Source organism: Parasteatoda tepidariorum, chromosome 3 (genome assembly GCF_043381705.1).
Source record: "Parasteatoda tepidariorum isolate YZ-2023 chromosome 3, CAS_Ptep_4.0, whole genome shotgun sequence".
NCBI lineage: Eukaryota > Metazoa > Arthropoda > Arachnida > Araneae > Theridiidae > Parasteatoda > Parasteatoda tepidariorum.
This window is the reverse complement of record NC_092206.1, coordinates 7,723,760-7,746,256: the sequence shown is the minus strand read 5'-3', so window position 1 is coordinate 7,746,256 and position 22,497 is coordinate 7,723,760. Positions and strand designations below refer to the sequence as shown.

The 22,497-nt window shown below is 32.4% G+C and overlaps 1 protein-coding gene and 1 long non-coding RNA gene across 3 annotated transcripts in view; one reads left to right on the top strand and one right to left on the bottom strand.

Annotated features, from left to right (window-relative positions):
* Positions 1–22,497, bottom strand: part of LOC107449963 (uncharacterized) — a 329,392-nt gene that overhangs the window by 90,674 nt on the left and 216,221 nt on the right. The window lies entirely within an intron of this gene.
* The window catches only part of LOC139425111 (uncharacterized), a 64,141-nt gene continuing 62,126 nt past the window's right edge, over positions 20,483–22,497 (top strand). Inside the window, exon 1 of the long non-coding RNA XR_011636339.1 lies at positions 20,483–21,196. This is a non-coding gene — a long non-coding RNA (uncharacterized lncRNA). The remainder of the gene's footprint in view (positions 21,197–22,497) is intronic.

Here is a 22,497-nt window from a genome sequence, read left to right as displayed (position 1 = left end):
TTTTCTTTCCAAATTGCAGCCAGCTACTTCAATATTTTGATGTCAAAAATTGGAATCGATCGAAAATGGAAATAAAAAAAGCGTGTTTTATAGTAGAAAGTACGTTTTTGAGTCTTGTTTCATAACCTTAGAAATTTCCAGCAATAAACAATTACTATCTCTTAAGCAATGGTATGTTCAAACCATAAAAATAACATTGTAGTATGAAAAACACCAACTATTACATCAGTTAATTAAATTGAAATGAGTTTGTTTAGTGTACATAATGTAATTAAAGTTCACTTATTCAATTCTGATTTTGTCAGAGGCTATGCAATGAACCAGGAAGCTATCAAATTAAATTGCAGTTAATAGTGACTTTATGAATGCTTTTTAAAGGAGTTACATGAGTCTTAAAAGAAAAGAAATTATTTTTTAAAGTTTCACTAAGTATATATATACATAAAATGATCAAAATTAAAGAAAAATAATAAGTTTCATTATTTTTTAATGGATGTTTTAGAAAATGTTTTAATTTTTTATTGTTTTTCTTATCTTTTAAGAAATCTTTCTGTTGTATTTTTCCATATTTTCTCTACATTTTTATATTCAGTTCATAAGCAACCCTGCGAAAGTTTTTCTGACAAGGGAAACTAGGGAAGTGTGACTCGCCAATTTTGAAATAAACTAGTGGGATGTATGCCTTATGAGGAATAATTTTAGGGGGCAACATTCGTTTCGGCCCATAGAAGGTCCTGTGAGAGATAAAAAATAATTCAATATATAGAAANGAGAGAGAGAGAGAGAGAGAGAGAGAGAGAGAGAGAGAGAGAGAGAGAGAGAGAGAGAGAGAGAGAGAGAGAGAGAGAGAGAGAGAGAGAGAGAGAGAGAGAGAGAGAGAGAGAGAGAGAGAGAGAGAGAGAGAGAGAGAGAGAGAGAGAGAGAGAGAGAGAGAGAGAGAGAGAGAGAGAGAGAGAGAGAGAGAGAGAGAGAGAGAGAGAGAGAGAGAGAGAGAGAGAGAGAGAGAGAGAGAGAGAGAGAGAGAGAGAGAGAGAGAGAGAGAGAGAGAGAGAGAGAGAGAGAGAGAGAGAGAGAGAGAGAGAGAGAGAGAGAGAGAGAGAGAGAGAGAGAGAGAGAGAGAGAGAGAGAGAGAGAGAGAGAGAGAGAGAGAGAGAGAGAGAGAGAGAGAGAGAGAGAGAGAGAGAGAGAGAGAGAGAGAGAGAGAGAGAGAGAGAGAGAGAGAGAGAGAGAGAGAGAGAGAGAGAGAGAGAGAGAGAGAGAGAGAGACACAGAGAGAGAGAGAGAGAGAGAGAGAGAGAGAGAGAGAGAGAGAGAAAGAAAGAAAATTAAGAAAAATAATAAGTTTTATTATTTTTTAATGGATACTTTAGAAAATGTTTTAATTTTTGATTGTTTCTCTTCTCTTTTAATAAATCCTTCCGTATTTTTCCATATTTTAGTAAAATTTTTAAATTCAGTTCATAAGCAACTCTGCGAAAGTTTTTCTAAGCTGAAAATCTCCGCTTAGCCATACATCGTATCACAATTATTTCAAATCCATATTATTTTTAGAAAGTTATTCGTAATTAACAAGCATTTCAAACAGAAAATTTACTAATTGATACTACAGACATCGATACTTCTAAATCGAAAAATCATAATTACAAGTATACTTTGCACCACAAACTCCATAATTTAATTAATTAAAATGTTATTGCCTATCACAGGCGGATCATTCAACACCTAACACGCATGTTTTTGAAAGTGTAAAAAAAAATATGTATATAGTTTTAAAGCTTCACCAAATAAAGACTGCAATTAAATTATTTTAGGATTAAATAAGTTCTAGAGAAGAGGAGAGGTTGGTTAAGAAGCAGGAGGAGGCACGCAAAGAAGCGAATTTAAAAGTGGATGGATTATTATCCCCCTATTTGAAAGATCTCTGTATATAATGGTTGTTCTGGGAATGTAATGCTTCAATAAGCTACTAATTACAGAAGGGATGAGAAGTTTAATTAGTAGAACGTGTGGTTCGAAAAGGCGTTTACGGAAGGGCTGCTGGCGTGTTCTTGCAGATGGAATTAATGACTTACAAGCAGGACTCCCCAGTGGAAATTCATTTTAATACACTCGGGGAGGAAACTTTAGATTTTCCACTTTCGTTTTAAAAGACTTGAATAGTTACTTTCAGATTTATTTACCTTCAGGCTCGAAATATACTTAATCCGATGCATCTGAATTTCTATCACTTTGAGCAGAAGAAATGCTTCTTTTTCGAAGCTCTGATGCTGAATGAATATTTTTGCAAAAGGTAATTAACTCTTTATCGAGCGTTTTCTCGAAAGTGTATGCTTTGCTCGTGGAATCAGAGAAAATAAGTGTTTTTATTTTATGAAAACGGGAACCAATAAAAAAATGAGTTGATTTTTTTAGAAAGGAATCGTAAATTAGCGAGAGTAATTGTAGTGCCCCTACCACTACAAAAATACAATTCCAATTCACTAGTATATAAGACATAAACTCGATTCTGTGTTGGAGTGCCTTTTCATCGATGAATGTTGACATTATCGATATGACTCTCCCCACATTGGTGACCCGGACACACAATTGGTGACCCGGACATTTTTTTATTATAAAATTGAATTGTGATAAAAACAAAGTTTTAAAATGATACTCGGTAAAATAATTGTCGAATTTAATCTATGTTTTGCCATCCCAGGCATTTGTCCTACTGACGAAAGAATTTTAATAAAGTTTTACTATTTGTGACTTTTTAAGACTGCCTTTAATCAACCTAATCAAGTAGAATTCAACGAAATTTTCGCCAACGGCTATAGTTAAAAAGAGCTATAGTTGTAAACGGCAATAGTTATAAATACAGTTATAGTTATAAATAGCTTGGAAATAACGCTAATATGCATAAATAAAGTGCCGCATAGTTATCACGGAACTATGAGCAAATACAATCTCATGTTGTGGCTGATATAGATGATGGTACTTGCTTTCAGGGCAGACCTGTTTATACAGTGAATTCGCGATAACTCGAATCTGATAGGACTGACGAAAAACTTCGACATATCGGAAGTTCGACTTACCGTTAGTTTCGGTTTTAGACTTTCAAAATATTGTCGGATTATTTAATTAATGTTTATTAATTACAAATCTTCTAATTGCTTACAATATTAAAGATCATTTTTCTGACAAGCCATTTACGATAACACTGTTTGAAGCTTTTTATGATACCCTGGTCCATCGGCTACAACTTTGCTGTTGTGTCTGGTTGGAGAAACTGCAAGTTTACTGCTTTCAAATTAGGTAGATCACTATGTGCTGTGCATTTATCCATAAAGAGTATCACTTTTCTTTTTTTAGCGAAGAATTTCAGATCTAATTTTCTTACGTAGTCTTCAAATAAAACTGATGTCATCTAAAACTTTTTGTTAGACTTGTAATCCAAAGGACATGTTTTTATATTCTTGAAACATCGGGGATTTTGGTTTTTTCCGACAACAAGTAGGGGCAATTTCTCTGTCCCAGACGCATTTCCTCCAACTAGGACAGTCAAACGTTCCTTGCTCATTTTACCCCCTGAGCAGTTTTCATCCTTAAACATCAGAGTTTTATTTGGAAGACATTTAAAAAATAAACCCATTTCAATATTGAAAACATCATTTTAACTGTATCCTTGAAGTAAATTTGGTAACGTTNTGTCTTAACGATCAGTCCACTGCGGGACTGAAGAAAGTAAAGTAGTGATATTTTCTGCATACTTTTTAGTTATGAATTTGACCTAATATTTACTTGTTTAGTTTTTGTTATTTAACAAGACACAAATGAGTTTTGGCATGAAAAAAAATTAAATTTTTCTTTTCTTAAGTGAGCAGTTGGAAATTTACATTTCAGATTAAGTGTTGATGTTTTTTCTTTAAAAAAATAGTTTTAAAAAATTACAAAATATTAAAAAAAACTGCTTTGAGTTTTGTCAAAAGTTATGCAATGCAGTAACGGTTGACAAAACAGCAAAAGGCCTATGACTCAACTCAAATGAATTTTTGCACAGCAGGTACTATAATGAGCTTAAAAATTGCGTTTCCGAGGCGCAGTTGGTTAAGACGTACTTCCCTTACTATAGGAAAGCTAGATGTCGTGAATTCCATCTTATCACTTGAAGCACAGGGCCCGACTTAGCCTAATTGGGGCCCGGAGCAAAAACTTCTTTGGGGGGGGCACTAATTCAGTAATGTCGATATTTAATATTGGAGGATTTAAAAGTATTTAATTTTGAGGTATTTAAATTTTTCACCTTATTATAGATAACAAGAAAATTGACTAGAATCTAAAATAGCTATAAAGTCGCACCCCCTCCATAGATCAGACAAAATATAGTTCTGTCCATTTTATTTATTTTCTGATAATTCTGTGTCCATCTTGCCGAATGCAGTTTTCCGATTGATAACTTTGTCATCTAGCTGTGAAAATTAATATCCTTGCTGACATTAGGGCTAAATTCACGCAATTACGATGGCTCAATTAAGCCAATCAGAAGCCTGTATTTTTGTAAACATATCGCATTTTGCAATATGTAAAAATACAGGCATTTTATCGGCCAAATTTGTCCATTGTAATTGTGAAAATTTAGCTGTATTCCGCCTTTAAAAAGCCATGGATTTACGAAATGCAGATTGTGTTCATACGATAGATTAATGAAGAAGCTAACTTAAAACTGACGGATTTTACACTGTATTAATGTTTTGCTCAAAAAAAGTTCATTAACGAATGTAACCTAAAATAAACTTTCTATTCGATTTGGGGGCACCCTCTAATGCGGGGGCCCCCAAATCCCTTCTTAAATAGTTTAATTCCCTTCTTAAATAGTTCTCACGGTTAACAGTTAACTAATTGCTACTCAAAATAAAGAGAGTTAACAACTAATAGTTAACCAATTGATACGTGGTCAACAAGCTAATCGGTTACAAGCTTTGCCTTTGTAAATGAATTCAGTGCAATAATTTCAGGGTTTATTACAATAAAAATACAACAATTTCAAAACAAAATTAAATTCCCTTTAAATAGTTCTCACTGTTAACAGCTAACTAATTGCTACGCAAAATAAAGAAAGTTTACAGCTAATAGTTAGCCAATTGATACGTGGTCCACAAGCTAATTGGTTGCGAGCTTGCCTTTGTAAATGAAGCGAAAATAAAATCCATTAGTCGAGAAATTTCCATCGCGTGTTTAGAATGTTAAATAATTTTAATACTAATCACTTCATCGACAGAAGAGCGAATACAATGATTAAATTCTCAAAGACTTCAAATAATTTTAAGTCAAGAAACTGCAGCATTTAATTCAAATTGGAATGCACATCACGCAATATAAGATCTAATTAAATCAAACGAAGCACTCATTGTTCATTATTAATCCCTATTTATAATGAATTCATTCAAACATTTTATTCGCTTCAGGGATTAAGAGATGATGAACGGAGCAGGCGCCTTCGCAATAAAAATAGAATACCTTCTTGACTCAAAGGGGCTATTTTTGCGGCAAAAATAGCAATAAAGGGCGCCATAAACGTCTCTGTTATCGTCTCAAAATTCACAGCTAATTGCCCTCTAAGATCACTATCTTTTCTTCAGATGGTAATCAGACATAATTTATGAGGTTTCAGTTTTTTTTTCCACTTCGCATTCTGAAACTCCGTTTGGCTTTTATGAGATGTGTTTTTTAAGTTCATTCACGTATTTGCGTTTCAAAAACTTTCGATCGAAAGCAGATTCTCAAAAGGTTCCTTTCTTTTTTTTTAAAAATTAAAATAAATAGTTTTTTTTTTGTAAAAGAAAGCTTTTAACGCTAAGGATTTAAATTTTTAATCTTTTCTGGTCTTTTTTTTTTTTTGTTCTTTCAGGTTTTTTTGATTTTCGATTCCCATAACAGCATTCTTTAAAATTTACCAATTCTCATTGTAGTATCATTCTACTATTAGCATGCGTAACATTCTGTCAATATGCATTCTGATATTCTACGACTATTCATTGTAACATTCTACGACAACTCCTTAGAACATTCTGCAATTACTTATTTTTATTTTATTTTATAATTGGTGTTTAACATCCGATTCAATTCTGACATAACGACTATCAAAGTTCAACTTCGTATCCTTATAATTTTGATTCCTATCCAGATGACTAAAACTGGATCAAGCATTGAGACAAACTAGCCTTCGTTGAGCACTTTTAAATGGAACTAGCCCGCATTTGCGTTACATAGAGAGGAAGGCCACGAAAACTTCCCAAAGATAGCACAGAGACGACAAACGGCAAAGAGATTCTTCTAACCCATAATCCGTCTACCACTGAGGATACTTTATGTCAGAACAATAGGTGGTGCAAGCCGAAAGCAGAATTTGTATCGTCCAGCCAACGCAGGGATTCGAACCTGTGTCACTTCATTGGGAGGTGAACGCTTTATATCCTGAACCACCACTGCTCACGACTACTTATTGTAACATTCTACTGCTGAATTACTAAAAGCAACGTGAATAAAGCACAAATGAAAGTACATAAATTGACATATAGTTTGTCAAATATAAGAACTCCTCCAGACATTCGTCTGGCCCTGTGGCGGTGACTATGGTAACGAGGTAAGACTATTTCAAGTAGGGGTACGGGGTCACTGTTTTGGAGTGGTTTCAGGTCGGGTAGGCGGGGGAAAGCGAATCTTTGAGGTGGATGAAATTAAGTTAAAAAGTCGCAATAGTTCTTTAAATTTCATAAATAAGAAAAAAAAATTCTTAAATGTGCTAAATACCGGCAAAAGATTATTTATTTTAATATCTTACTTGATTTTAACTTAAAGGAATTTAAATTATAATAGTTCATGAAAAATTTTCTTTTTTTCTAAAATAATGAGGGGGACTAGTAGAGATTTTAAATTATTTTCATATATACCCATTATCCCTCCCGTCAAAGACGTACGTTTACCCATATCAACCATCTACATTTACCCATATCAACCATCTACATTTACCCATATCAACCATCTACGTTTACCCATATCAACATGTAACATTCTACAGCTACGCAATGTAGCATTCTTCAACTATTATCTGTAATTATTTGCGACTGATCATTGGAACAATCTACATTTTAGTATCCGTAATTAAATCTACGATTACTCTATGTAATTAGGACTGGGTGATGTAAGAAATTTCATATCGGGATTCACCGTTTGTTAGACATCGCGATATAGCGATGCATCGCGATACAACATACGTTCGAATATTGTGCATTTTGAATTGAAACTAAACAATTAGAAATTTTAAATCAATCTAAAATAAATAAATCGGTACAAAAGAAAATGATAATTATAAAAAATGCTTTTATAACATTAATAGCATTGCTTAAATTTTTTAAATTAAAATAATAATAATAAATTAACTTCAGAACCGAATTTTAACACACAAACAAAACAAGCTTAGGCTTTGTTTATTTATTTTTTTTTTCAATTAAAAACTACTTAAGATTTATGCAAACTATAAAATATTAAATAAAGCAGTAAATGTTTTTTTTTTAAAAAGGGGAATTTTAAAAAATAAAAAAAATATTAAATTAAACTTGGATTGACTAATGATTAAATATCAAACAAATGTAAATTTTGTTTTAATTTTAAAAAATCTCTAAAGATTTAATGGTTTAAAAATAATGAAATTCTATCAAATTATTATACTTATGTGCATTGAAAGAATTAAAAAATAAAAACAGTTCAGATGCATCGCGAGAAACGAAAGCCGCTATATCGGCGATGCAAGCGTTAAATCGATATTTCGCGATATATTGTCCAGTCCAAATTGTAACATTCCGCACATATTTTCTAACATTCAACGACTACTCATTATAACAATAATTTACCATTAGAATTAACATTTTACATTATTGTAACATTATTGCACATTTAACATTATTGTAACATTCTACAAATAATATTTAATATCGGAAACGTTCTGCTATCTGTAACATTCTACTTCTACTCTCCGTAACATTTTACTACAAGTATCTGTAACTTTACTATTTCACTCTTTAGTATTCGATTCAGTTTTACGTAACATTCTACCTACTACAACTTTCGGTAACATTTAACAATAATGCGCATGTCAATAAAATAAAGTACTGGATGCAGTCAATAAATAATGAAATAGAACATTTTTCGTAAATTATTTAAAGAAACTCATTTTTTCATTTTTCCCCACCCACATTGCTTAAAATTACACAAATGCAACACGCCTCATGATGCTTGATTACTGGACAAACACGACAGAGAGAAAATGATTTACTGCAATTGCCTAAAGTAATATTGCTAATTAATATTTCTAATACAAAAATAATAAAATCAGAATAACAAACAAATGTCGTGTTCTTTTCTATTTAATTAGCTAAACAACATGAAAAAAAAATGATAATTTTTTTTTTGTTCTACTGCCAAGGTATGTGATCAATAAAGAACAATTTTCTCAGTCCACCTGCCAAATATTCGCAAGAGACTATATTCGTATTCATTTGGCGACATCTGCTTGTCGGGTAGAAGACATTATTTTCTGTCTATCTGTCAAACATTGCGTCAGCGAATAAAAATCAGACAAAATATGCATTCATGAATAACCTATATACTGTTATTTAAACAGTTGCGTCTGTAGATTTTTATACGCGTATAACTTGCTTGTACCCGTCATAGATTCTAAATTATTTTGATAAAAAGTTTGACTGGGAGTTAGACTAAATGTGTCTCTGATTTAGAATTAGATTTTAACTTAAAATCAAAACGGGCGTTTTGATGTTTATCCGAATTAGCTCTTTAGGCTTAGAATTAATGGTTAAGGCATATTTGTTTAAAATTTAGAATGAATATTTTGGAATGTGTCTCCAATTTAGAATTATCTTTTAACTTAAGATTAGAATGAGCGTTTCGATCTTTATCAGAATTAGTACTTTAGGCTTAGAATTAATGGTCAAGGCATATTTGTTTAAGATTTAGAATGAATATTTTGGAATGTGTCTCTGATTTAGAATTAACTTTTAACTTAAAATTAGAATGAGCGTTTCGATCTTTATCAGAATTAGTGCTTTAGGCTTAGAATAAATTGTTAAAGCTTACTATTTGTTTTAGACTTAGAATTAATATTTTGGCTCAGAATCAGAATTACTGCCATAGGCTTTTATAAGTGTTTAACTTAGAAATAAAAATACATTTTTTAACTTAAAATTACTGTTTCCTATTATTTTAGGTTTAGAGATTGTGATTTGACTTGTTCTTAATGTAACAGAATTTTTGTTTGAAACGTTAATAAACCGATGTAATCAAATTCATTTCGTTTAGGATTTCTTTTGCTCAAGGCTTAACTTCTAAAATTGCTATCATTCAGTTTAAAAATTTGGTCTTGTCATATGGCCCGTATTTTGAAAAAAGAAATTTCTCGCTTCGTCGCAAGTAAACACGAGTACTCGAAACATCCAATTATCTATTTATTTACTCTAAGAACGAAAGGTCGTTAACGTTTTTGCAGCATAGCTGATTTAACTAATATAATCATTCTTTAGAAATTTTTATTTTTAGTTTACGGGCAAATTTAAAACAGAGAACTACTTAGTTAAGAATTTTCTATTTTTAAATTTAAGTATTTATTTTGTTAAAGTTCAAGATTCGTTTTAAAACAAAGATCTGATTCTTGATAATAATTGATAGTAGTCTATTTTTAAATCTTATAAAACGAAAATTATTTGCGTTTATAAATTTAATGCGGCTTACATTTTACTAAGTGAAATGTACTGCGCGCAAATAGAAAGGAAAAAAGACGGACCACCCAAAATAACTTTTGATAAAACGATCGTATATGAACGTTCTAGGACTCAATCTTAATGGTTCGCTGGGCTGACCTCAAATATGCTAATTAATTACTGCACACGGTATTTTAAGTTGCAAAATCAGACACAAAAACGTATTTTTTCTGGATAAACGTATCTTTTTTTTCGACGAACTTTGATTTCTGACCTCCAAAATATGGGGGCAAACTGAGAAGTATGGTTCCAATAGTTTGGATCTCTTGATAATAAATTTACTTTTAAAAAAGTTGTATAGTTAAAACTCAATTTCTCAGGCTCTTTCGATTTAACCGATATGCTAAAATTGTGTACTATGCCATGTACAATTCGATACTTTAAAAATGATGTAAGAACTTTTATAAATTACAATTCAAGGTTTTTTTTTTTCTATTATTAAATAAATAATAATAAATATTTACTAAAAATTTTTTTCATGGACTTATCTTTGGATAAACGAATTTTAGAATTGTGTGCAAAATATTTTCTATTTTCTTTTCTAGATATGGCGAAATAAGCAAAGAATAAAATTAACATTAGGGTGATCAAACTTTGGATTGCTTTCTTGACCAAACTATTAGGATCCTATTTCCCAGATTGTGACTACCCCGTATATTTTGGAGGTCAGAAATCCAAATCCGTCGAAAAAACGGTATGTTTATTCAGAGAAAGTATGTTTTTGTGTCTGATTTCGTAACTTAAAATATCATCTGCACTGATTAATTAATATTTGAGGTCATCCTCTCGAATTATTAAGATGGAGTCCTAGAGCGTGCAGATCCGATCATCAGATCAAAAGTTGTTCAAGGTAGTCCGTGTTTTCTTTTTTTTTTTTAACGCACTGTACGTATACAATTATACCAAAATATTACGACTCTCGTACTTATGAACTTTGTAATATTTGGAGAAAAAAAATTAAAATTCAATAGAGTACGTGACCTTTTATAACCCAATTGAGAAATTGCTTATGTGAAACAAAAGCAATTTTGTTAGAATCGTGCTTATAATTCATAAAAAAAATTTGAAAAAGCAAGATTTGAAAACATACATTTTTATTCAATATTTCTATTTTTGGCGTAAAAATACACCTTTTTTACATCTTTCTTTTCTTACTCGAAGTAGAAGGAACCGGGATTAAAAAGCAATATTAAAATTTGAAATTGCGTTAAAATTATAGGAGACGCAAAGCTAGTAAAAAAATTGAAGAACATTTCTTCTTGTAAAAAAGATTATAAAAAAACACATAAAAGATAGTCGTTTTTTTATTAAAAAAAAAAGTTCAAGCACTCTCTTAAAAAGCCATTTATCAAATGCGTGTCAATAGCTCTCAGCCTCAGAAGAAACTGGTTATTTCAGGGAAAATCTTAAGACGCTTTCTATTGACTGAAATGTACCGGCGCATTTGCGTAAGACGAGAAATATTAATTCAAAATGGCATCGCCGTGTATTAGTGCACCGACATGGTAATTCCAATGCAAGAAAGTGAGTTTTATTGTATAATACCTAACAATTAAATACATAAATGAAACATCTGTTTCAAAATATTATTGAATATAGGCATAAACTCTAATTGCTTAATGCTAAGAAATGAACAGCAATTGCAACAAATAAAATTATTGTAAAAATAAAAATGATATTTGGAGATGGTCGTTGTAACTTACTAACAACGTTAAACACAGAAAAATATACAAACAATGTCTATCTTATTTTTAAAGCTAGTATACACATTCAACTTATTTTTGTTGTCAAACAAAAGGAATTAAAAATCAGACGACATAGGAGAAATAATGCATTCGCTTGAGTTTAAGATTCTGTATCCCTTTTTTAAAGTAGTCCATTCGCTAGAGTTTAAAACTCTGTATCCCTTTTTCGAAGTTGTCCATTCGCTAGATTTTAAGTCTCTGTACACCTTTTTTAAAGTAGTCCATTCGCTAGAGTTTAAGATTCTGTTTACCTTTTTCAAAGTAGTCCCCTCGCTAGAGTTTAAGACTCTGTATCCCTTTTTTAAAGTAGTCCATTCGCTAGAGTTTAAGATTCTGTATCCCTTTGTCAAAGTAGTCCATTCGCTAGAGTTTAAGTCTCTGTACCCCTTTTTCGAAGTTGTCCATTCGCTAGAGTTTAAGACTCTGTATCCCTTTTTTAAAGTAGTCCATTCGCTAGAGTTTAAGACTCTGTATCTCTTTTTCAAAGAAGTCCATTCGCTAGAGTTTAAGACTCTGTATCCCTTTTTTAAAGTAGTCCATTCGCTAGAGTTTAAAACTCTGTATCCCTTTTTTAAAGTAGTCCATTCGCTAGCGTTTAAGACTCCGTATCCCTTTTTTAAAGTAGTCCATTCGCTAGAGTTTAAGACTCTGTATCCCTTTTTCAAAGTAGTTCATTCGCTAGAGTTTAAGACTCTGTATCCCTTTTTCAAAGTAGTCCTTATAAGATTTCTAAGATCACACAATAAAAACATTTTTTAAGTGTGTAAGGAACTAGATATTAAATAAATAGGTTTTTGAGTGATTACAAAAGCTTTTGAAAACATAATTAGGACATTTTACGGCGCGTAGGCCATAGATGTAACAAAATGTAGTAAAGTAATTTCCTTTACACCTACATTATAATTCATATATTCATTCTCCTAACAAAAATTCCTCAAACTTAAAATGCGTTTATTTATTTGTCAATAGAGGTAGGGTAATATTGAGGATAAATGTGGATAGAATCCTTGAGTTTGGGGCAATTCGCGAGGGAAAAAAATTCACTCATTTAAGGGATGAGTTATCATAACTCTGTCGGTCTCAGGTGGTCCGAAAGTTTTGAATAATGGAAAAGGTATTAGGGAGGATTCCTGTCATTTTTCATTCACTTAGTTGGATGCTATTCTCTCATTGGTTCTTTTCCCTTTAACAAGATGAGTTAAGAAAAATTATCGATTAGTTTGTGTAAAAATTAGTTTCAAACGAGATTTATTTTGACACTACGGACTTAATAAAGCTCATTAATGAAACACTTGCGAACTAAAAATGGCGCTATTTTTATTAAGCTCATAAGTAGCTTTTATTTTGTTGTCGGAGAAAAGTCGATTTTATGTATTTTTTTTTTATAATCTTTTTTCCTTTAAATAATATGGAATCCGCATTAAATATTCTTTTAAATGTGTGCTTTTAACGTTCGGCTCATTAATTTAAAAAGGGAGATTTCGTTTTTATTTTAACATAGTAGCTTTTTGAAGAATAAAAATGGAGGGGGGGGGTCTAGACATTATTATGCTGAATCATTTCACTTTCAATTTAAAAACACATCCAAAACATAACAAAATCATTTCAAATGGTTCGAAAGTTATGATGCAGAACAGTGACGGGCTTCTTTCACTTCAGACCGTGGATCTAACCTTTACCGGGTACACATACCAGGTGGATAATCATGCCAGCTGCTTACAGATGCAAGCGAAGATAGCTTTTAATGTTAGCGTTAACACAGCAAATATAGCGTTAGGCCGGGATAGCCGGGTCGGTAAACAGCTGGACCCATCTCGGAGAATTCGTGGGTTCGAATCCCGCCGGCCGAAGACTCCCCGTGTAGTTGGTGACTGATGCACGTTAAAATTATGTCGAGTCTCAAAGTCTTCCATGTTCTCATAACAAATCAATAACTCTGGGGGAACTGAATTGGAGATCGATCGTTCTCTGATTCAGGTCAAAATTACGATCTGTTGATGAATGGGTCCGCCTTATAAACAGGCGTGACGTATGGTGTGGCAAAAGTCGAATTCTTGGCCATAAATGGCTCCACTGAAAAACAAGAATCGCACTCTCTGTCTTAAATTTGCTCGACTTCACCAAGCAGGCTTGCCCGTGTGGCAAGTGGCATTAGAACCAACCAAGATAGCGTTAACATGTGTTGTGCAACAGAACAGATTACTAATTGTTTGATTTCTTAAAAAAATGTATCGAAGTTACACCACGAGTTCCTAATTTTTTTTCCGCTACAGATATCAACCTTCACTCAACCAACACAAAATTTATGAGCCTAAAATTACAAGACCCGCCTTATGAATAGGGCATACGAAAAGAACGAACCCGTCGGACTTTATGAATAAAGTGTAAGGTAATTGTAAACGCTATAACCTATAAAACTAACACTAGATTGGTAGGTCGAGCGCCTATATTGCCAGTACTCGGTTAACCTTGGTGGAGCCAAAGGTCGAATCACGGACCCTCCCGAGTTCGATTCTCTAACCACTGGGCTACTACAGCCAGAAAAGAACATTTAGCCATTAAATCTATAAACTCAATCTATTTAGTTATTGAATCTACGCTGCTTGATAATTAATAAGTTAACTGTTACATTTTACAGAGTAATTAATAATAGACGTTGATTGATGAAATGAAACTAATCAGCATTAATTATTATGTAAATTAGTTGAGATATCAACATATTGAAAAATAATAAAATAAAAAAAGATGCTCATTGGATGATTTACTGACAGCCAGAAAAATTGGTCTTCCTGCCAGAATAAAACATAAATGAGTACCTCAGTAAAATGTGCGACAGTAATGAACATGTTACATTTGTCTTTTATGCTGTCTGCTAAACAATCGAAGAGTCCTTGGGGGATATTGTCCCACTTCTCAAAGCGGTTTTCAGTTTTTGCACGGTTTAGAAGGGCCGTGTTCCTTGTCAAATACGTCTATCAAGGGCAACCTGGGTATACTCTGTAGAATTTAAGTCCGAGGAGTACACGAGCCATTGCATGCGGTCAATATCTTTACTTTCTAGTGTATCCGATATTTCAGCCCACCTGTGTGACCGCACATTTTCGTCCATGAACAGAAAATCTGGACCTAAAAAGACAATCATGATCCAGAATAATCTGTCTTCTATACCTTTGAGATGTAACGCTTCCTCGCTCAAAGATGTGGAGCGGTGTTCAGCCATTGAGCTTGATGTTTGCCCATACCGGCACGTCTGGGACATACCGATCACATTCATCAACCTATTGCTATGTAAAAACCTGTTCCCCTCTCACTACGCAATAATTGATAGCCAGAATCACTTGTCATAGTGAATCGGGATTCGTCGACCTTCACTGGTTACCAAAACCAGTACATTCCTTAAACCAACGTAATCTTTCTCGACGATAGCGTGGCAGATCGAACAGGTTTCAGTGCATGCAAACCAACTTTATCTTTTTACCATAAGGTGGATATAGGAGAAATATAAGTGTATTGGTATAGTGTTGCAAGGTTTGAGGTTGGCTGGAAGTAGTGGCCAGACGCGGATTATACGGGTAAGGGTTTTACTAACCTAGGTACGCGTCTGGAAGGAAAGAAAGAAAGTGGTTGCAAGGTCTGCAGCCTAGGAGTGACTACTGGGAATTTCTATTTTTGCTACTGGGAATACATACAGTTATACTTCAGGTGTGGTGTTCCTTCAGCGATCACTGGTATGCTATCTCATAGCATCTCCACCTTAAGTGGTCTTTTTTAATCGCGAGATGTCACTTTTTTTTACTATCCCATTACTGCGCACTCTAGTGGTCACATTTTGACCTGCTTCCATTCGTCTAACTGTTTGTCCACAATCGTAAGAGCTTGATATCTTGATAACATTTTGCACTTAATTATTGCAACACGACCCTGAATTTCACAGAAATAAGTTCAGCAACATACGGTGCTGTTTTTGGTCAAATACCAAATATTATGAGCTTTCGAATGAATGAAAAGATTGCGTGCACTGCTTTTTATACAGATAACGAGTACTACTCTTCCACGCCCTCTACACTTTACTCAACCAATCATATTTTACTGTGATTAGTCAGCTGTCAAGAACTCTACTTTGTATTAAATCAGTTGTTCCTAAGCAATTGTCAAGCAGTGTAAGTCAATCAATCCAGCCATCGAATTCAGTGAACTCGAATTAACGTAGAAATGCAGAACAATCGCGAGAAGGAAGGAAAGATCTGGAGTATTGGTAAAAGGCAGTATTACAGTAAAACATGCGATAAAACTTGGAACTTTTCTACCTACAAGCAATGCCTTGTCTTTGTTCTTCAAACACCCCTAGCGTGCAATTTAAAATTAATAACTTTATTCGCAACTCGTAGCGTTTTAATATTGAATGACAGGCCAATTAAGAGATAAACATGGATTCCTCATTTCGAGCGGCGAAAGCTTCCTTTCCATTATCAATCTTGAGATAATACTATTTATCAGAATAATTAATACTGAAATGTGGTGACAGAGATTACATACAAGTGTGAAAGATAGAGGTATTTCATCGCCATTTTAATTGAAATCGAATTGAATTTCCAGGTGGTTATGAAACAGTGAGATAAAGCTTCCGGCATTGATCTTCATACCACCTCTCACAATATTGCAAGAACGTCATTGCTGATGCATAAATCACCGAAGATCAAAACCAATCAAAGTTGAAACAATTGTAGTTTTATTTTTCATTTCTTATTTAAGAAGAGATTACTGAGAAGGCTGTTATTAGACTTCACTCTAAAATACAACAGCAAAATTAAAAGTGAAAAAAAGAATTATAAAAAAAATATCAAACAGCAGCGGTCACCATAGCAACGAATGCAATGACGACGCATGCGCAGTGATTACCATTACTCTTGATTATTGTAGTTGAAAAGTGTGATGACGCCATCAAACCAAACCAAGACCTATTTTGCCAATGGGAACTAACTGTGAGACTGCATCAGTGTATATTTTATAACCGTCGTTGAACAGCTGACCCAATTCTGAGTTAAAGACAACGAATGTACTACTATTAGTATTTGTAACATTCTACGGCTGTCCATTCTGACATTCTACGAATACTTATTTTATTTTATCACCGTCGTTGAACAGCTGACTCAATTTTGAGTTTACGACTGCCAATGTTCAACTCCGTAGCCTTGTAATTTTGAACCCAATCCAGGATTCCTGGATCAAGTATTGAGTAAATTTTGACTTCGTGAGAGCTTTTTGATGCAACCAGCATTCACATTACATGGAGAGGAAAAAAACGAAAACATCCCACGGTTAGCTTGACTGCAAGAGGACACTAACCTATGATCCGTCTACCACTGAGAATTACTTACGTTAGCATTGCGGTCGGTGCAAGCCGGGTGCTGAATTCGTATCAACTGGCCACAGCTGGGATTCGAACCCGGGTCGCTTCGTTGGGAAGCGAGCTCTTTATCCCCTGAACTACCACGGCTTTGCATAAGTGTATAAATAATATGTAATAATAAATAATGTTTTATGGTGATAATAAAGGTTTAATTTCACAGATTTAATCGCCGATTAATTCGAGCTAAAATTTACACCCAATAATTTTGCTGTATTAACATTAGACAAGTCTGTCCAATTTTGTTTTTGAAACTCCTACTTAATACTTGGTTATAATAAGAACTAAGAATGATTAGCGCAGATGAGATATCTTTTAATAATAGTGCTGTATAATATAGTATAATTTATAATTTTTTTTTTTTTTTTTACAATTTTGTATTCATTATTTTAAAATTCTTATGTTGACTGGAAACAGTTTTGCACAAAATTTATAATTTAAAACTTGTTTACCGTTTAGTAATTGTAAAACGTTTATTAATTTCATTTAAATTATTGTTTAGATATACGAGTTTAAATATTTTTTTTTCTTCATAAAATATTGTATAGTAAGGTAATATGATAGAATCCCTTTATTATAAGCACCGTTTATAGTCTTAATAATAAGAAAGAATAACATAAAATGGATTTAAAATAAATGGCATCAGCTAATACACCAATCTTCGGTGAATTATCTCATCCGCTGTTCCACCGCCTTTTGACAACAGAGCAAGTTTACAAAGACTAATCCGAGCACTACTTCGGCAGCGGCAATGTTATTGAAACAATTTCTGGGGAAGCTGCGATAGCGGTAATGTTATTCAATCAATCCGATATATCCGGATAACTTTAACCACTTAATCTTAAGAAAATATCAGTTTAGAAAATACCGGACAAATGTATACCGGGCAGTGACACTTAATCTTAACAGATATTAGTGTGGAGTACACCATGCAATTATATACCAGACAGTGGAGCTTAACTTAAAAAAAACATCACTGCAGGGTATCTGAATTCAGAGATAGCTTTTTCTATTCCTTTCAAGAAGAAAAACGTGATCCCACATCAGCTGTGGTTGCCATGATTATCAATGCTAGAAAAAAAACTAGTCACATGAACAGAACCTACTCAATGATTGGGCGAAATTTGCTGGGGCACAATGAATAGTAAAACGAATTTTAATGAACTGGCTGATCGGTGTAGTAGACATTTATAATAATAATAAATACTACACGTAAATGTCTTTAAATTTGAGATAAAGAATATTTTTTTACTGGTAAGTCATACCTTTGTATAACTTCTATCAATTAAGGCAACCAAGGAAATCTGGAATAAGTTGATAATACTTGGAACAATGTTATTCTATTGTATTTTTATGTCGCATGATGTGGCTTACAAATGTCAACTCATTTATAAGCTGCTGAAAAATTTATTAAACATAAGCAGAAAAAAATCAAAGTTCAAAAGAACGCAAACAGTTGTAGAAAAAATTATTTCATAGTAAATATTTTTGTAATATATATGCACATAAAAATTATGTCAATTCATTCTTAGTTTATAAATATTTTTATTTATTTATTAATAATCCGCGTATTCAAGGATTAGCTGTTTTACTAACACATTGAATCAGTGATTCGCCCGTTTAGCAATGCCCCGTTCAGTGATTCGCCCGTTTAGCAATGCCCCGTTCAGTGATTCGACCATTCTACAGAACGTCGAATCACTAATTTTCTTAATAAAAGACTTGCTGATTCACTGAATAACTTATTTCCCTATCCACTGATCACATTTGCGAATAAATATTTACATCTGTGACCCACTGATTTACGTTGGTGAACTGGATCGGTCTTATACTGATCCATATCTGCGGATCTATGTTGATTCACAATTTTTCTTACTTTTTTCTGTGACGTATGGGTGTGGCAGATGTCGAATTCTTGGCCATAGATGGCGCCACTGGAAAACACGAACAATCGCACCCCTCTACCTCAATGGCCGACGTCAATAACAGCAATTATTTTTATAAGAAGTTGGCAAAAGCAATATGCGTTACATATCTTGAACTGTGAAAATTGAGAAGGATTTTGTTGAATAACTTATAAAAAGTTTTCAATAATACTAAGAATTATAATAATGATGATTTCTAACATTAGTCTTTTTTTTAAGTATCACTACTCTTCTCAAATTTAATATTAAATATGCTTATAAAAATCACTATAACCTTAGCTATAACTTAAGTATTAAGTAGCGTCTTCTTAAGGGGATAACAAAACAAGATTTCAAAACTGGCGCTTCTTTATTTATTATACCAGAGTCAAATAGTAACATTTCAGTGAAATGAATGGTAGAAAGCTTCGAGGACTAAACGCCTACGTAAATCCCACGCATTTATTGATTTTTGTCCTTCTTGAATGGGAGACACAAAGGGAAGGATAAAAGAAATACTTTTAATATATTTCTTATTTCTATAATGGATTTCATTTGTACTTCGGCGGGGAGAGAATATTTAGAAATGTATTAAAACTGATAAAAGAAATGGTAAAAGATGTGTAAACTAAATAAACGTTTTTCTAAAACATCACAGAGGATTTTTTTTTCTTCTTTCAAGAAAATAACTTTCCTTCGTATCGATCTTCTAAAGATAACTTAATTTTCTTTCAAATATATATATACACTGGTTATCATAAATTAAGGAAAAATCACAAAAATAGCGATAACTCTTTCAAAAGTAAGCCAAACCGTGCAAAATTTGCATATGTTGTCCACTAAGAGTAGCTGAGTAAAATTGCAATATGCAAATTAGTGGCGCTGCACTCGGCTTACGTCATCTGCCTGGAGCATAAAAGTCCAAGTTTGAGAGAAAGCACACAAATTTTACTGTGATTGCGACATTGAAAATCTGAGATAGCCAATTCGTAATAATGACCTCTAGGCATCATTTGCCTGAAGAACTACGATGGAGAGCNAGCTAGAAACAAATAAAGTATGCTTCTTCAGTGAGAATACACGGTCTGAGGTCGCATTTGCTAATACGTTGCATGACTAAAGTTTGCAACCGACATTTGCTTATCTACGAAGGATTAAAAATATTTCACTATGTTCTTGCTAAATCCACGAGGAACTTTTTTCAAGATTGTTTGAAAATCAATTGAAAAATAAACGGTTTTTCAGTTAACCATAGAACATATAGCCGCCTATCATAAGATAATTTAGCTCATTTGAACCCAATGTTTCAATTTCCGTAGCATGTATTTTTCAAAAATATAAAGATTGGTAATTCAAATACTTTTTCAGTCTCTTAATATATGTTGGAAAATTAAAGCGTTCGTGTCAACCACAAAATAATATTATAGTTATTTGATTGCGATTTTTCTTGAATTTAAAGTTTGGTCGCTCATAATAAAATCCATTCTTATATATTTTATATATATATATATATATTATGATTAATTTGTTTTCGACTTATATTATTTGGACACAATTCTAATTGGTTATGAGTCGAAAAGTACTATAATCAAATAAAAAATACTGATTTGTTCAGAAAAGTTCTTTTTGACGAAAGTCTAGGGATTGATTTATATATATATATTTCTTTCCAGAGTAAAAAATCATTCGCCAAAACACAATTTTATTCACCAAAGTGACGATTTTATCACATTTGGCGAGGTGGCGAATGGTTAGAGCAGCCCTGTATAGATAAATAGCCAATAAATTAGCCAAATATCAAAAGTATTCACCAATTTTCGAAAGTCTTCACCAAATGCAAATCTCAAAAAAATTTTATGATTAATTTGTCCCCCCCCCTAGAAACATATTTTACGGTAGTTTGCTGCAGACTTATATTATTTGGACCCAATTCTAATTGGTTATGCGTCGCATCTACCGAAAAATACTGTAATTGAATAAAAAAATGCTGATTGGTTTAGAAAAGTTCATTTTTACGAAATTTTTGGGATCGAATTAAATCTATATTTTTCTCTCCAGTGGAAAAAATCATTCGCCAAAACCCAATTTAATTCGTCAAATTGAGGATTTTATCATATTTGACGAGGTGGCGAATATTAATTGAGTTAGTTAATTTGAAAATTGGATAACTGCAGAGTGCATGCTTTATAACTTCTTCGTTCGAGAGTTGTAAACAACATTTTCTATGATCGGTTAACAGCCAAAATCTACCGAAATAAAACAAACTTTTTCTTGTAAACTTGTGGAAAGATGGACAAGATATTTTAATCTGGCGGAATATCAAAAAAATAGGTGTGTATACATTCCTTATCCATTCCTTATAGATTCCTTAACAACACAGAGTATCAATTATACGCAAATATATTGTTAAAGTAAAATCATTTATTTCGTGAAATAATTAGGTTTTAAATATTATCATAGCTCTATCTGTCACTAAACTGTTAGTTTTTGATTTAAAAAAAAAGTTAGTTTTCTTGGTTAGAAATTATTTTTAGTAGAAAAATTTTGCAAACAAACTAAAAATGAAGTTACATTTTTATATTTAAAGATCTTAATCTACACATCTACTGAAAACTAGTTTTGTGTCTCTTGTCTGGGAAAAAGACAAACTAAACGTAGAATATCGAACAAAATATTGGTACTGCAGCAAAGAAATTCGCTGTATTTCAGTCAAAAGATATTGTTTATTGGCTTATTTTAATTAATTAATGCTAATTTCTCTACTTTTTAATTTATACATAGCATTTGATTGTTTTTATTTTCCTTCGAAGATTTAAAACTTGAGATTATAAGTATTTTCTCGGTGTCTCTATGTTTTAGTATTAATCTTGTTTGTTTTATGATTGTAATCTTAACTGATTGTTTTGTGTTTTAATGGAGTTATTAACTATTTTTTTCAGTGCCAATTTATTTTTGAGTTAAAAAGCAATCGTATTACATTTTGTATAAATTATTCATGGATTATTAAATAGAAAAGTACCGTTTGTTATTTTGAGTTTAAATTGAATTTCAAAATCTGGGATTACGTGAAATGAACATGGAGATTGAAGTCTTCTTAAATTATCATTTTTAAGGTTCTTTGCTGAACTCTAAAATTTTCACGCTAATTCTCCAAAAATTGTTCTAACTTTTATACTATGTTAACAGTTATTATTTTTAGAGTTACTAAAACTAATGAATACAGCTCTCTGCAATATAATTATTTGTAATAGAATAGTTTGAGTGATACGATCTTTGCTTAGATAGTTAAAATGCTGATAAATCTTTTTTCACGCTTTACAATGCATGATAAAAGTAACTTTACTGATTCTTGTGTGTATCATATCTTATTGTAATTATAAATAATTTTATAATAAATTTTCATACTTTTTGGTTTTGTTACTCCTATTAATATTCTCTCTATGCTGTTTGATTTTAACAAACTAATTTTTTTTAAAGAAATATTGTATATAAGCATCCTAAATTTATGATTCTTGTGTGCCTTTTTTCTAAGTCATATCTTGTCTAAGATTCTAGTCATATTTTACTGCAGTTATAAATTTTTGTGTTAATGAATAACAAGCGGCTACTTTACACCAAGTGATGTAAAAGAA